The sequence below is a fragment of the Panulirus ornatus genome, chromosome 20 (genome assembly GCF_036320965.1).
Source record: "Panulirus ornatus isolate Po-2019 chromosome 20, ASM3632096v1, whole genome shotgun sequence".
Taxonomy (NCBI): domain Eukaryota; kingdom Metazoa; phylum Arthropoda; class Malacostraca; order Decapoda; family Palinuridae; genus Panulirus; species Panulirus ornatus.
The window spans coordinates 71731065-71746032 of NC_092243.1; the positions used below are offsets into that span (position 1 = coordinate 71731065).

Sequence of the window (14968 nt, forward strand, 5' to 3'; positions counted from 1 at the left end):
CTGACTTCCTAACCTTAAAACTCTTCAAAAATTTTGGCCCATCCATCTTGCAACGTGTTATAATTATTCAAGGGTGATGAACTTAATATATTTCTTCCGCTGGAGTGAATTTACTATATAGGAAAATATAGAAATTGTTCAAATGACTCTGGAGTTTCCCCTGAGATTATGCGTTGGTTCTTTTTCCATTTCTTCTTATGTTTTCGTCCAATGCGAGCAAGATGAACTCAGATTGCTATATCTAAATTCCTTTTTTTCCCCTAATTATGATACTTGATCATGGATTTTTCTCGCTTTTCCAACTGTAATATGCATTTCACAAAAGTCTTGTAAAAGACCCTCTTGCCTCTGGTACAGCTATAAGATACGACCCTTCGCCTGTTACAGCTGTAATGTACGACCATCTTGCCCCTGTTACACATGTAAGGTACGACCCTCTTGCCCCTCTGCTACAGGTGTAAGGGTACGAGCCTCTTACCCCTCTGCTACAGGTGTAAGGGTACGACCCTCTTACCCCTCTGTCAGCTGTAAAGTACGACCATCTTGCCCCTGTTACACATGTAAGGTAAGACCATCTTGCCCCTCTGCTACAGGTGTAAGGGTACGACCTTCTTGCCCCTCTGCTACAGATGTAAGGGTACGAGCCTCTTACCCCTCTGCTACAGGTGTAAGGGTACGACCCTCTTACCCCTCTGCTACAGGTGTAAGGGTACGACCCTCTTACCCCTCTGCTACAGGTGTAAGGGTACGACCCTCTTACCCCTCTGCTACAGGTGTAAGGGTACGACCTTCAGGAATGAGGTTGGTCAAGGTAGCAGGTGTCAGCCCGGGGGAGGGAGGGAGCGAGGGAGGGAGGTAGGTCAGCTGCTGACACCCGCCACACCCCCAGCCAGCAACCTGACGGAGGCGCTGACTGACACAAAGTCACGTCAAACACACGCGAGGGAAATGCTATCGAGAGAGAGAGAGAGAGAGAGAGAGAGAGAGAGAGAGAGAGAGAGAGAGAGAGAGAGAGAGAGAGAGAGAGAGGGTTTACTCTCGCACCTCCTCCTGCGTGTTGGAGGAGGCGACCAAGAAGAGGAGAGGAAAACGGGGGAGAGAGAGAGTGAAGGGTGTTAAGGTGGGAGGGACGAGAAATCCTCCCTTCATGCATTGTTACTTTCTATACTGAACATACGATCAAGTTCTTGCAGCTCCTGGTACCACCTCGCTCAGGCGGGAAAGTCCAGTACGTGTATATATATATATATATATATATATATATATATATATATATATATATATATATATATATATATATTCATACTATTCGCCATTTCCCGCGTTAACGAGGTAGCGTTAAGAACAGAGGACTGGGCCTTTGAGGGAATATCCTCACCTGGCCCCCTTCTCTGTTCCTTCTTTTGGAAAATTAAAAAAAAAACGAGAGAGGGGAGGATTTCCAGCCCCCCGCTCCCTCCCCTTTTAGTCGCCTTCTACGACACGCAGGGAATACGTGGGAAGTATTCTTTCTCCCCTATCCCATTCCACTTTATATATATATATATATATATATATATATATATATATATATATATATATATATATACACATAGATAGATAGATAGATCGATAGATAGATAGATAGAGACATAGAAATACTGGACTGATTCCAATAATGTAGCACATGTGTTTTTCCTGCATAATATCCTGGCTTTCTCCGAAGTTCACCTAGAAAGCTAGGAGCTCCTAGGTTCACCTGGGGAGCTAAAGCTCTTAGGTTCACCTGGGGAGCTAAGAGCTCCTGGGTTCACCTGGGATGCTAGGAGCTCCTACCTTCACCTGGGGAGCTAAGGGCTCCTGGACTCACCTAGGGAGCTAGGAGCTCCTGGGTTCACCTAGGAAGCTAAGAGCTCCTGGGTCCACCTGGGGAGTAAAGCTAGGAGCTTCTAGGTTCACCTGGGGAGCTAAGGCTCCTAAGTTCACCTGGGGAGCTAGGAGCCCCTGGGTCCACATGGGGAGCTAGGAGCTCCTGGGTCCACCTGGGACGCTAGAAGCCCCTGGGTCCACCTGGGGAGCTAGGAGCCTCTGGGTTCACCTGGGGAATGAAGGAACCTCTATGAGTTTGGTGCTGTTGGCTGCCCCAGTAAGGGGAAGGAGAGAGAGAGAGAGAGAGAGAGAGAGAGAGAGAGAGAGAGAGAGAGAGAGAGAGAGAGAGAGAGAGAGAGAGAGAGAGAGGGAGGAGCTGCTGCTGCTAGGATCGCGTTCCACCACCACCAGCAGCAGTGCCACACATTCCCTCCCTCCCTGTAGCGCTCGTCCGTGTGTGAGGGCCGGAGTGAAAGTGTGGCTTTGGGACGGCAGAGCACAGCAGTGACTCCTGCAGTGAAAGTCGATCTGCTGTGGGCCGGTTCACCTTGTGACCCCCCCCCCCTTCCCCCGCCTCCCCTCACGTCAACACACCTTACTGACGCTGATTGGATGACCCTAATTACGTCCAGTATATACATACATATATATATATATATATATATATATATATATATATATATATATATATATATATATATATATATATATATATATTCCCGTTTTTCTATAATGCTCTATATTTCTGGGAATGTGGTTGGCGTGACGCGTCAGTGTGCGACGGCGTCACTTCCTCGTGACGGATTTGTGACTCACCCGTCACTGTACTGTCCATACTGTCACTTAAAGTCACCCGTCATACTTTTTCGCTCTCATCCGTCACTGTACTGTCACCCGTCATACTCTTCACCATCACCCGTCACTGTACTGTCACCCGTCGTACTCTTCACCATCACCTGTCACTGAACTGTCACCCGTCACTGTACTGTCATCCGTCATACTCTTCACCATCACCCGTCACTGTGCTGTCATCCGTCATACTCTTCAACATCACCCATCACTGTACTGTCACCCGTCATACTTTTCACTATCACCTGTCATACTTTTGACCATCACCCGTCACTGTACTGTCATCTGTCACGCCCTTCACTGTCACCCGTCATAACCTTCACTATCATCCGTCACTGTACTGTCATCTGTCACGCCCTTCACTGTCACCCGTCATAACCTTCACTATCATCCGTCATAGTGTTCACTATCACCCGTTATACTCCTCTATCATCCATCACTGTAGTCACCCGTCATGGTTTTCACTGTCACCCGTCGCTACACTGTCATCCGTCATACTCCTCGCTATCATCCATCACTTCAGTCACCCGTCATACTCTTCACTATCACCCGTCACTGTAGTCATGTCATACCCTTCATTATCACCCGTCACTGTACTGTCATCCGCCACTGTACTGTCACCCGTCACTGTACTGTACTGTTACTCGTCTCACTATCACCCGTCACTGTACTGTCACCCGTCACTGTACTGTAGTCACCCGTCAATGCACTGTCTGTCACCCGTCACTGTACTGTAGTCACCCGTCACTGTACTGTCACCCGTCACTATACTGTACTGTCACCCGTCAATGTACTGTAGTCACCCGTCACTGTACTGTAGTCACCCGTCACTGCACTGTCTGTCACCCGTCATTGTACTGTACTGTCACCCGTCAATGTACTGTCTCACCCGTCACTGTACTGTAGTCACCCGTCACTGTACTGTACTGTCACCCGTCATTGTACTGTCTGTCACCCGTCACTGTACTGTACTGACACCCGTCACTGTACTGTACTGTCACCCGTCAATCTACTGTCACCCGTCACTGTACTGTCTGTCACCCTTCACTGTACTGTCTGTCAACTATCACTGTACTGTACTGTCACCCGTCACTGTACTGTACTGTCACCCGTCACTGTACTGTACTGTCACCCGTCATTGTACTGTCACCCGTCACTGTACTGTCACCCATCACTGTACTGTACTGTCACCCGTCACTGTACTGTACTGTCACCCGTCACTGTACTGTCTGTCACCCGTCACTGTACTGTCTGTCACCCGTCACAGTACAGTACTGTCACCCGTCACTATACTGTACTGTCACCCGTCATTGTACTGTACTGTCACCCCTCACTGTACTGTACTGCGTCACCCGTCACTGTACTGTCTGTCACCCGTCACTGTACTGTCTGTCACCCGTCACAGTACAGTACTGTCACCCGTCACTATACTGTACTGTCACCCGTCATTGTACTGTACTGTCACCCCTCACTGTACTGTACTGAGTCACCCGTCACTGTACTGTCTGTCACCCGTCACTGTACTGTCTGTCACCCATCACTATACTGTCTGTCACCCGTCACTGTACTGTACTGTCACCCACCACTGTACTGTCTGTCACCCGTCACTGTACTGTACTGTCACACATTACTGTACTGTACTGCGTCACCACCACTGTACTGTCTGTCACCCATCACTGTACTGTACTGTCACCCGTCACTGTACTGTCTGTCACCCGTTACTGTACTGTACTGTCGCCTGTCACTGTACTGTACTGTCATCCGTCACTGTACTGTCTGTCACCCGTCACATGAGCAGTAACGTGAGAGGTAATGCATGACAAGCCGAGCAGGAAGCGCGGGCTGGGGTGACTGACCTCCCAGCTTAGCAACAAGCTGGGGAGAAAGACTTCCCAGCTTAGCAACAAGCTGGGGAGAAAGACCTCCCAGCTTAGCAACAAGCTGGGGAGAAAGACCTCCCAGCTTAGCAACAAGCTGGGGAGAAAGACCTCCCAGCTTAGCAACAAGCTGGGGAGAAAGACCTCCCAGCTTAGCAACAAGCTGGGGAGAAAGACCTCCCAGCTTAGCAACAAGCTGGAGAGAAAGACCTCCCAGCTTAGCAACAAGCTGGAGAGAAAGACCTCCCAGCTTAGCAACAAGCTGGGGAGAAAGACCTCCCAGCCTAGCAACAAGCTGGGGAGAAAGACCTCCCAGCTTAGCAACAAGCTGGGAAGAAAGACCTCCCAGCTTAGCAACAAGCTGGGGAGAAAGACCTCCCAGCTTAGCAACAAGCTGGGGAGAAAGACCTCCCAGCCTAGCAACAAGCTGGGGAGAAAGACCTCCCAGCCTAGCAACAAGCTGGGGAGAAAGACCTCCCAGCCTAGCAACAAGCTGGGGAGAAAGACCTCCCAGCCTAGCAACAAGCTGGAGAGAAAGACCTCCCAGCTTAAACACCAGCTTAGGGGAGCGAGTGGAGGGGGTCCAGCTTAACTGGGTGGTGTAACTGAAGGGCCAAAACCTTCCTACCCAAGGGTCGTACTGCCGAGTTCAAGGGTCGTATCGTCATGCTCAATGGTCGTACTGCCGAGTTCAAGGGTCGTATCGTCATGCTCATTGGTCGTACTGCCGAGTTCAAGGGTCGTATCGTCATGCTCATTGGTCGTACTGCCGAGTTCAAGGGTCGTATCGTCATGCTCATTGGTCGTACCATTAAGCTTGATGAAGATCATACCTTCGTGGTCACTGGTCGTACCATTAAGCTTAATAGTGGTTCCGTCGTGTTCAAGGGTCGTGCCTTCGTGTTTCAGGTCGTAAAAGTCGGGTTTAAAGGTCGCATTGTCGTTTTCAGGGGTCGTCGTAGTGGCAAGCCACACTCAAGGGTCGTACCGTTATACTCAAGGGTCGTTCCGTCGTGCTCAAGGGTCGTTCCGTCGTGCTCAAGGTTCTCAGCGTCATACTCAAGGGTCGTACTGTCCAGTTAAAGGGTCGTACCGTCAAGCTCAAGGGTCGTCCAGTCAAGTACAAGGGTAGTCCGGTCAAGTTCAAGGGTCGTACTATCAAGTTTAAGGTCGTGTTCGAGTCTTATCGTCGTACCCGAGTCACACCGTCGTGTTCAAGGGTCCGAACGTCGTGGTCGAGTCGTACCGTCGTACCCGAGAGTCGTACCGTCGTACTCAAGAGTCGTACCGTCGTACCCAAGAGTCGTACCGTCGTAATCAAGAGTCGTACCGTCGTACTCAAGGGTCGTACCCGTCGTGTTCTAGGGTCGTAACGACAGGTCGTGGCCGAGGTCACGACCCCCCCATGTTGTATCGTACCACCAGGTGACGAGGACACACAGTGTGTAGTGCACGCGACCACCCCGTGTTCTACACCAACTCCTCCTCCTCCATTTTCTCTCTCGTGAATAAAAACCGTTGGAAATCTACAACTAGTGGTAGTGGTAGTGGTGGTAGTAGTGGTGGTGGTGGTAGTGATGGTAGTGGTAGTGGTGGTAGTGATGGTAGTGGTAGTGGTGGTAGTGTGGTAGTGGTAGTGGTGGTAGTGGTAGTGGTGGTAGTAGTAGTGGTGGTAGTGGTAGTGGTGGTAATGTGGTAGTGCGGCAGTGGTAGTGGTAGTGGTGGTGGTAGTTGTGGTAGTGGTGGTAGTGGTGGTTGTGGTAGTGTGGTAGTGGTAGTAGTGGTAGTGGTGGTGGTGGTAGTGGTAGTGGTGGTAATGTGGTAGTGCGGCAGTGGTAGTGGTAGTGGTGGTGGTAGTTGTGGTAGTGGTGGTAGTGGTGGTTGTGGTAGTGTGGTAGTGGTAGTAGTGGTAGTGGTGGTGGTGGTAGTGGTAGTAGTGGTAGTGGTGGTGGTAGTGGTAGTGGTAGTAGTGGTGGTGGTAGTGGTAGTAGTGGTAGTGGTGGTAGTGGTAGTGGTGGTAGTTGTGGTAGTGCGGCAGTATAGGCCAGGAAGGCAGGCAGGCAGGCAGCTGCTGGATCAATAACGTAAGGCCCACGTCAGAGCTGCAGCGAACCAGCCTCTCTCCTGCTCCCAGGCCTCCCCACCTCACTCACTCACTCACACACACTCCTCCTGCAACCGCTGTTGTTCCTGGGGTTGTGTTACTGTTGTTCCTGGGGGGTGTGTTACTGTTGTTCCTGGGGGTGTGTTACTGTTGTTCCTGGGGGTGTGTTACTGTTGTTCCTGGGGGTGTGTTACTGTTGTTCTGGGGGTGTGTTACTGTTGTTCCTGGGAGTTTTACTGTTGTTCCTGGGGGTTTACTGTTGTTCCTGGGGGGTTTACTGTTGTTCCTGGGGGTGTGTTACTGTTGTTCCTGGGGGTTTACTGTTGTTCCTGGGAGTTTTACTGTTGTTCCTGGGGGTTTACTGTTGTTCCTGGGGGTGTGTTACTGTTGTTCCTGGGGTGTGTTACTGTTGTTCCTGGGGGTGTGTTACTGTTGTTCCTGGGGGTGTGTTACTGTTGTTCCTGGGGGTGTGTTACTGTTGTTCTGGGGGTGTGTTACTGTTGTTCCTGGGAGTTTTACTGTTGTTCCTGGGGGTTTACTGTTGTTCCTGGGGGGTTTACTGTTGTTCCTGGGGGTGTGTTACTGTTGTTCCTGGGGGTTTACTGTTGTTCCTTGGAGTTTTACTGTTGTTCCTGGGGGTTTACTGTTGTTCCTGGGGGTGTGTTACTGTTGTTCCTGGGGTGTGTTACTGTTGTTCCTGGGGGTGTGTTACTGTTGTTCCTGGGGGTGTGTTACTGTTGTTCCTGGGGGTGTGTTACTGTTGTTCCTGGGGGTTTACTGTTGTTCCTGGGAGTTTTACTGTTGTTCCTGGGGGTTTACTGTTGTTCCTGGGGGTGTGTTACTGTTGTTCCTGGGGGTGTGTTACTGTTGTTCCTGGGGGTGTGTTACTGTTGTTCCTGGGGGTTTACTGTTGTTCCTGGGAGTTTTACTGTTGTTCCTGGGGGTTTACTGTTGTTCCTGGGGGGTTTACTGTTGTTCCTGGGGGTGTGTTACTGTTGTTCCTGGGGTGTGTTACTGTTGTTCCTGGGGGTGTGTTACTGTTGTTCCTGGGGGTGTGTTACTGTTGTTCCTGGGGGTGTGTTACTGTTGTTCCTGGGGGTTTACTGTTGTTCCTGGGGTGTGTTACTGTTGTTCCTGGGGGTGTGTTACTGTTGTTCCTGGGGGGTTTAGTGTTGTTCCTGGGGGTTTACTGTTGTTCCTGGGGGTTTACTGTTGTTCCTGGGGGTTTTACTGTTGTTCCTGGGAGGTTTACTGTTGTTCCTGGGGGTTTAGTGTTATTCCTGGGGTTTTACTGTTGTTCCTGGGAGGTTTACTGTTGTTCCTGGGAGTTTTACTGTTGTTCCTGGGGGTTTACTGTTGTTCCTGGGGGTTTTACTGTTGTTCCTGGGGGTTTACTGTTATTCCTGGGGGTTTACTGTTATTCCTGGGGGTTTACTGTTGTTCCTGGGGGTTTTACTGTTGTTCCTGGGGGTTTACTGTTGTTCCTGGGGGTTTTACTGTTGTTCCTGGGGGTTTACTGTTGTTCCTGGGGGTTTTACTGTTGTTCCTGGGGTTTTACTGTTGTTCCTGGGAGGTTTACTGTTGTTCCTGGGGGTTTACTGTTGTTCCTGGGGTTTTACTGTTGTTCCTGGGAGGTTTACTGTTTTGAGGGTTACTGTTGTTCCTGTTGTTCCCGCGGTTTACTGTTGTTCCACGGGGTTACTGTTGTTCCTGGGGGGTTACTATTGTCCCTGGGGGTTACTGTTGCTCCACGGGGTTACTGTTGTTCCTGTGGGTTACTGTTGTTCCTGGGGGTTACTGTTGTTCTGGGGGTTACTGTTGTTCTGGGGGTTACTGTTGTTCTGGGGGGTTACTGTTGCTCCATGGGGTTACTGTTGTTCCTGGGGTTACTGTTGTTCCTGGGGGTTACTGTTGTTCCTGGGGGGTTACTATTGTCCCACGGGGTTACTGTTGTTCCTGGGGTTACTGTTATTCCTAGTCACAGTACATGTACCGAGGTCACGACCTGTACATCTTGCCTACAGTCCATGTACCCAGGCCATGACTTGTACATCTTACCCACAGTACATGCACCCAGGCCATGACATGTACATCTTACCTACAGTACATGTACTCAGGTCACATGTACATCTTACCCACAGTACATGTACCCAGGTCACGACCTGTACATCTTGCCCACAGTCCATGTACCCAGGCCATGACTTGTACATCTTACCCACAGTACAGGCACCCAGGCCATGACATGTACATCTTACCCACAGTACATGTACCCAGGTCACGACCTATACATGTACCCAGGTCATGACCTGTAAATGTTTGCCTAATGATGATGACCTATCAGAGAACACAGCCATGACCTCTGACCTTCCCTGACTCTGCCACATTCCCTGTCTCAACATGTCTTGCGTGTATCACACAGGTGCCACAGATACCTGAACTCACCACCTGTCACTCTCCAATGTCCATGTACTGTACCCACTGTACTGTACTGTACCCACTGGCCTCCTCCACCTTCCCCCGAGAAAGGTGTCCTTCACCCACACTCTCACTGAACTGTTTCGTCTGAGTATATTTGACAATAAATATCTTAAACAAGAATAATAATAATAATAAATAAATAATCCTGTCTATTATATTTTACTGTGACTACGCTTCCCTCATGGATTATTTTTTTTACCTAAATTTAATATATTTACATCTGTTCCCTCATGGAACATAATATATTCTTTGTTTTTCATAGATTGCTGTTTCCCGTGTTTGAGAAGTAGCGCCAAGAACAGACGAAATGCGTCGAGACCACAGCTCCCTACTCACATCCAGGCCCCACAGACCTTTCCCTGGTTTACCTGGTTTACATGTCCTGGATCTTGTGATCATTTTGTATAGTCCATCCATAATACACTTCTTGTATACAACAGAAAGGTGTGTAAATAATATACATTCATCTGTGTTGTAAATGCAACTGATTTTTCTTTTTTAATCTTCAGTTACTAGAGTATGCAAAGCATTATTATAGGTTGGAGGGGTCAACCGAATTTACTCCTAACGACCTCGTTTTGTAGTTGGCTGGTGTGCGCCATCAGACAACGACCTCGTTAGAAAAAAAGCAACACTGTATTTCCATGCACCAGCCACACCCAAAGGGATGAGTGGATAGGGTACAGTAACTTGCACCGGTAAGTAATTATGGCGGGGGTAAGTAGGTCGGGTAGAGTAATTAGGTAGGATAGTGTAAGTAGGTCGGGGTAGGGTAAGTAGGTAGGATAGTGTAAGTAGGTCGGGGTAGAGTAATTAGGTAGGACAGTGTAAGTAGGTCGGGGTAGAGTAATTAGGTAGGATAGTGTAAGTAGGTCGGGGTACGATAAGTAGTTAGGAAAGTGTAAGTAGGTCGGGAAAGGGTACGTAGGTAGGATAGTGTAAGTAGGTCGGGGTAGGGCAAGTAGGTAGGACAGGGTAAGTAGGTCGGGTATGGTAAGTACGTGGGGGGGTAGTGTAAGTAGACAGGATAGTGTAAGTAGGTAAGGTAGTAACAGTAACTCAGGTGTTGCCAGTTCACGTAGGGTAAGTAGGTCGGGCAGTGCAGCCTGGGTACGGGTAAGTAGCTCGGGTCGTGTAAGTATGTCGGGTAGCGTAATGAACCCGGGGTACCGTAAGCAGCACGGGTCGCGTAAGTAGCTCTCAGGTACAGCCAGTAGCCCAGGCAGTGTAAGTAGGTCGGACCAGGTACGTACCTAGAGACAGTCAGTAAGTAGGTCTAGCAAAAAATTTAGGATCTCCACGCGAGGCATTTCCTACATACACACACACACACGTCCTGGTCACGCCTACTAACATTATGTATCCTACGTGGACGCACATATCATTTACCTGACCTTTACCTACCAAATAACATTAATTTACATAATTTACGGTTAACAAAATAAACTCGATCATTTCGTAATGATGGAGAGAGAAAGAATTAAATATGCGAATCACTTTTCCCAGTGGGGGAGCAGCGAGCCCGAGGTTTTCCCTGGGGCTCGTCATGCGACACCAGGCGTTTCCCTGGCCCTGAAGCGCATTCAAGGGTCGCCCAGGGTCGAACGCATGGGTTCGAATCTTGGTGGCGGCAGCCGGTCCACAGTCAACCCAGCTGTTCGTCCATTTCTAGGTGTTGGTCGATAAAATGGGTACCTTAAGAACAGAGGGGCTGAGTCTTTGAGGGAATATCCTCAGTTGCCCCCTCCACTTCTCTGTTCCTTCTTTTGGAAAAATCATAAAACGAGAGGGGGGGATTTCCAGCCCCCCCGCTCCCTCCCCTTTTAGTCGCCTTCTACGACACGCAGGGAATACGAGGGAAGTATTATTTCTCCCCTATCCCACTGGATAATATATATATATATATATATATATATATATATATATATATATATATATATATATATATATATATATACATACAGAGAGAGAGAGAGAGAGAGAGAGAGAGAGAGAGAGAGAGAGAGAGAGAGAGAGAGCGTTAATGGGGTGGCATTGAACACGGGCCCCCAGCTACCATGAGTGTCAACAATGCTGCTCACGTAGTGGTGTGTGAGTGTGTGGTGAGGCTGGCAGCACCGTCCCTGCTGGTGTTTGCTTATGACGCCGGTGTGGTGATGGGAGAGACGCGGGATGCGGAACGGACTGCAAAAAAAAAAAATTCATCCTCTTGAGGTTGATGTTATACGATCTTTGACGACGATGGTACGATCCTTGAACACGACGGTACGATTCTCGAACACGACGGTAAGATCTCTGAACACGACGGTACGATCCCTGAAACACGACGGTACGATCTCTGAACAAGAAGGTACGATCCTTTGAACACGGACGTCCGATCTCTGAACATGACAGACGGCTTTGGAAACAGACGGTACGTCTCTGAACGACCCTTGAGCACGACGGTACAGACCCTTGAGCACGACGGTACAGACCCTTGAGCACGACGGTACGACCCTTGAACACGACGGTACGATTCTCGAACACGACGGTAAGATCTCTGAACACGACGGTACGACCCTTGAACACGACGGTACGATCCTTGACCACGACGGTACGATCCTTGACCACGACGGTACGATTCTCGAACACGACGGTAAGATCTCTGAACACGACGGTACGATCTCTGAACATGAAGGTACGATCTTTGAACACGACGGTACGATCTCTGAACATGAAGGTACGATCCTTGAACACGACGGTGCGACCCTTGAACACGACGGTAAGATCTCTGAACACGACGGTACGACCCTTGAGCACGACGGTACGACCCTTGAACACGACGGTACGACCCTTGAACACGACGGTACGATCCTTGACCACGACGGTACGATCCTTGACCACGACGGTACGATCTCTGAACATGAAGATACGATCCTTGACCACGACGGTACGATCCTTGACCACGACGGTACGATCTCTGAACATGAAGGTACGATCCTTGAACACGACGGTAAGATCTCTGAACACGACGGTACGATCTCTGAACATGAAGGTACGATCCTTGACCACGACGGTACGATCTCTGAACATGAAGGTACGATCTTTGAACACGACGGTACGATCCTTGACCACGACGGTACGATCTCTGAACATGAAGATACGATCCTTGACCACGACGGTACGATCTCTGAACATGAAGGTACGATCCTTGAACACGACGGTACGATCTCTGAACATGAAGATACGATCCTTGACCACGACGGTACGATCTCTGAACATGAAGGTACGATCTTTGAACACGACGGTAAGATCTCTGAACACGACGGTACGACCCTTGAACACGACGGTACGATCTCTGAACATGAAGATACGATCCTTGAACACGACGGTACGATTCTCGAACACGACGGTAAGATCTCTGAACACGACGGTACGATCTCTGAACATGAAGGTACGATCCTTGAACACGACGGTACGACCCTTGAACACGACGGTACGATCTCTGAACATGAAGGTACGATCTTTGAACACGACGGTACGATCTCTGAACATGAAGGTACGATCTTTGAACACGACGGTACGATTCTCGAACACGACGGTAAGATCTCTGAACACGACGGTACGACCCTTGAACACGACGGTACGATTCTCGAACACGACGGTAAGATCTCTGAACACGACGGTACGATTCTCGAACACGACGGTAAGATCTCTGAACACGACGGTAAGATCTCTGAACACGACGGTACGATCCTTGACCACGACGGTACGATCTCTGAACATGAAGGTACGATCCTTGAACACGACGGTAAGATCTCTGAACACGACGGTACGATCTCTGAACATGAAGGTACGATCCTTGAACACGACGGTACGATCTCTGAACATGAAGGTACGATCTTTGAACACGACGGTACGATCCTTGACCACGACGGTACGATCTCTGAACATGAAGGTACGATCCTTGAACACGACGGTACGACCCTTGAACACGACGGTACGATCTCTGAACATGAAGGTACGATCTTTGAACACGACGGTACGATCTCTGAACATGAAGGTACGATCCTTGAACACGACGGTGCGACCCTTGAGCACGACGGTGCGACCCTTGAGCACGACGGTTCGACCCTTGAGCACGACGGTTCGACCCTTGAGCACGACGGTTCGACCCTTGAGCACGACGGTACGACCCTTGAGCACGACGGTTCGACCCTTGAGCACGACGGTGCGACCCTTAAACACGACGGTACGACCCTTGAGCACGACGGTACGACCTTAAACACGACGGTACGACCCTTGAGCACGACGGTACGACCCTTGAACACGACGGTACGACCCTTGAGCACGACGGTACAGACCCTTGAGCACGACGGTACAGACCCTTGAGCACGACGGTACGACCCTTGAACACGACGGTACGATCCTTGACCACGACGGTACGATCTCTGAACATGAAGGTACGATCTTTGAACACGACGGTAAGATCTCTGAACACGACGGTACGATCTCTGAACATGAAGATACGATCCTTGACCACGACGGTACGATCTCTGAACATGAAGATACGATCCTTGACCACGACGGTACGATCTCTGAACATGAAGGTACGATCTTTGAACACGACGGTACGATCTCTGAACATGAAGATACGATCCTTGACCACGACGGTACGATCTCTGAACATGAAGGTACGATCTTTGAACACGACGGTACGATTCTCGAACACGACGGTAAGATCTCTGAACACGACGGTACGACCCTTGAGCACGACGGTACGACCCTTGAACACGACGGTACGATCTCTGAACATGAAGGTACGATCCTTGAACACGACGGTACGATCTCTGAACATGAAGGTACGATCTTTGAACACGACGGTACGATCCTTGACCACGACGGTACGATCCTTGACCACGACGGTACGATCTCTGAACATGAAGGTACGATCCTTGAACACGACGGTACGATCCTTGACCACGACGGTACGATCTCTGAACATGAAGGTACGATCTTTGAACACGACGGTAAGATCTCTGAACACGACGGTACGATCTCTGAACATGAAGGTACGATCTTTGAACACGACGGTACGATCTCTGAACATGAAGGTACGATCTTTGAACACGACGGTACGATCTCTGAACATGAAGGTACGATCTTTGAACACGACGGTACGATCTCTGAACATGAAGGTACGATCCTTGAACACGACGGTACGATCTCTGAACATGAAGGTACGATCTTTGAACACGACGGTAAGATCTCTGAACACGACGGTACGATCTCTGAACATGAAGGTACGATCTTTGAACACGACGGTACGATCTCTGAACATGAAGGTACGATCTTTGAACACGACGGTACGATCTCTGAACATGAAGGTACGATCTTTGAACACGACGGTACGATCTCTGAACATGAAGATACGATCCTTGAACACGACGGTAAGATCTCTGAACACGACGGTACGATCTCTGAACATGAAGATACGATCCTTGAACACGACGGTACGATCTCTGAACATGAAGGTACGATCCTTGAACACGACGGTACGATCTCTGAACATGAAGGTACGATCTTTGAACACGACGGTAAGATCTCTGAACACGACGGTACGATCTCTGAACATGAAGGTACGATCTTTGAACACGACGGTACGATCTCTGAACATGAAGGTACGATCTTTGAACACGACGGTACGATCTCTGAACATGAAGGTACGATCTTTGAACACGACGGTACGATCTCTGAACATGAAGGTACGATCTTTGAACACGACGGTACGACCCTTAGAACACGACGGTACGATCCTTAAACACGACGGTAC

The 14968-nt window shown here is 49.4% G+C and overlaps 1 protein-coding gene across 7 annotated transcripts in view; it reads right to left on the reverse strand.

Moving 5' to 3' along the window:
- The window catches only part of LOC139756119 (monocarboxylate transporter 5), a 205087-nt gene that overhangs the window by 78611 nt on the left and 111508 nt on the right, over window positions 1-14968 (reverse strand). Inside the window, exon 3 of one of the 7 annotated variants that reach the window (XM_071675204.1) lies at window positions 11238-11340. The exons of the other annotated variants lie outside the window; for them this stretch is intronic. The gene's annotated coding sequence lies outside the window, so the exon portion shown is untranslated. The remainder of the gene's footprint in view (window positions 1-11237; window positions 11341-14968) is intronic. 7 annotated transcript variants of the gene reach the window in all.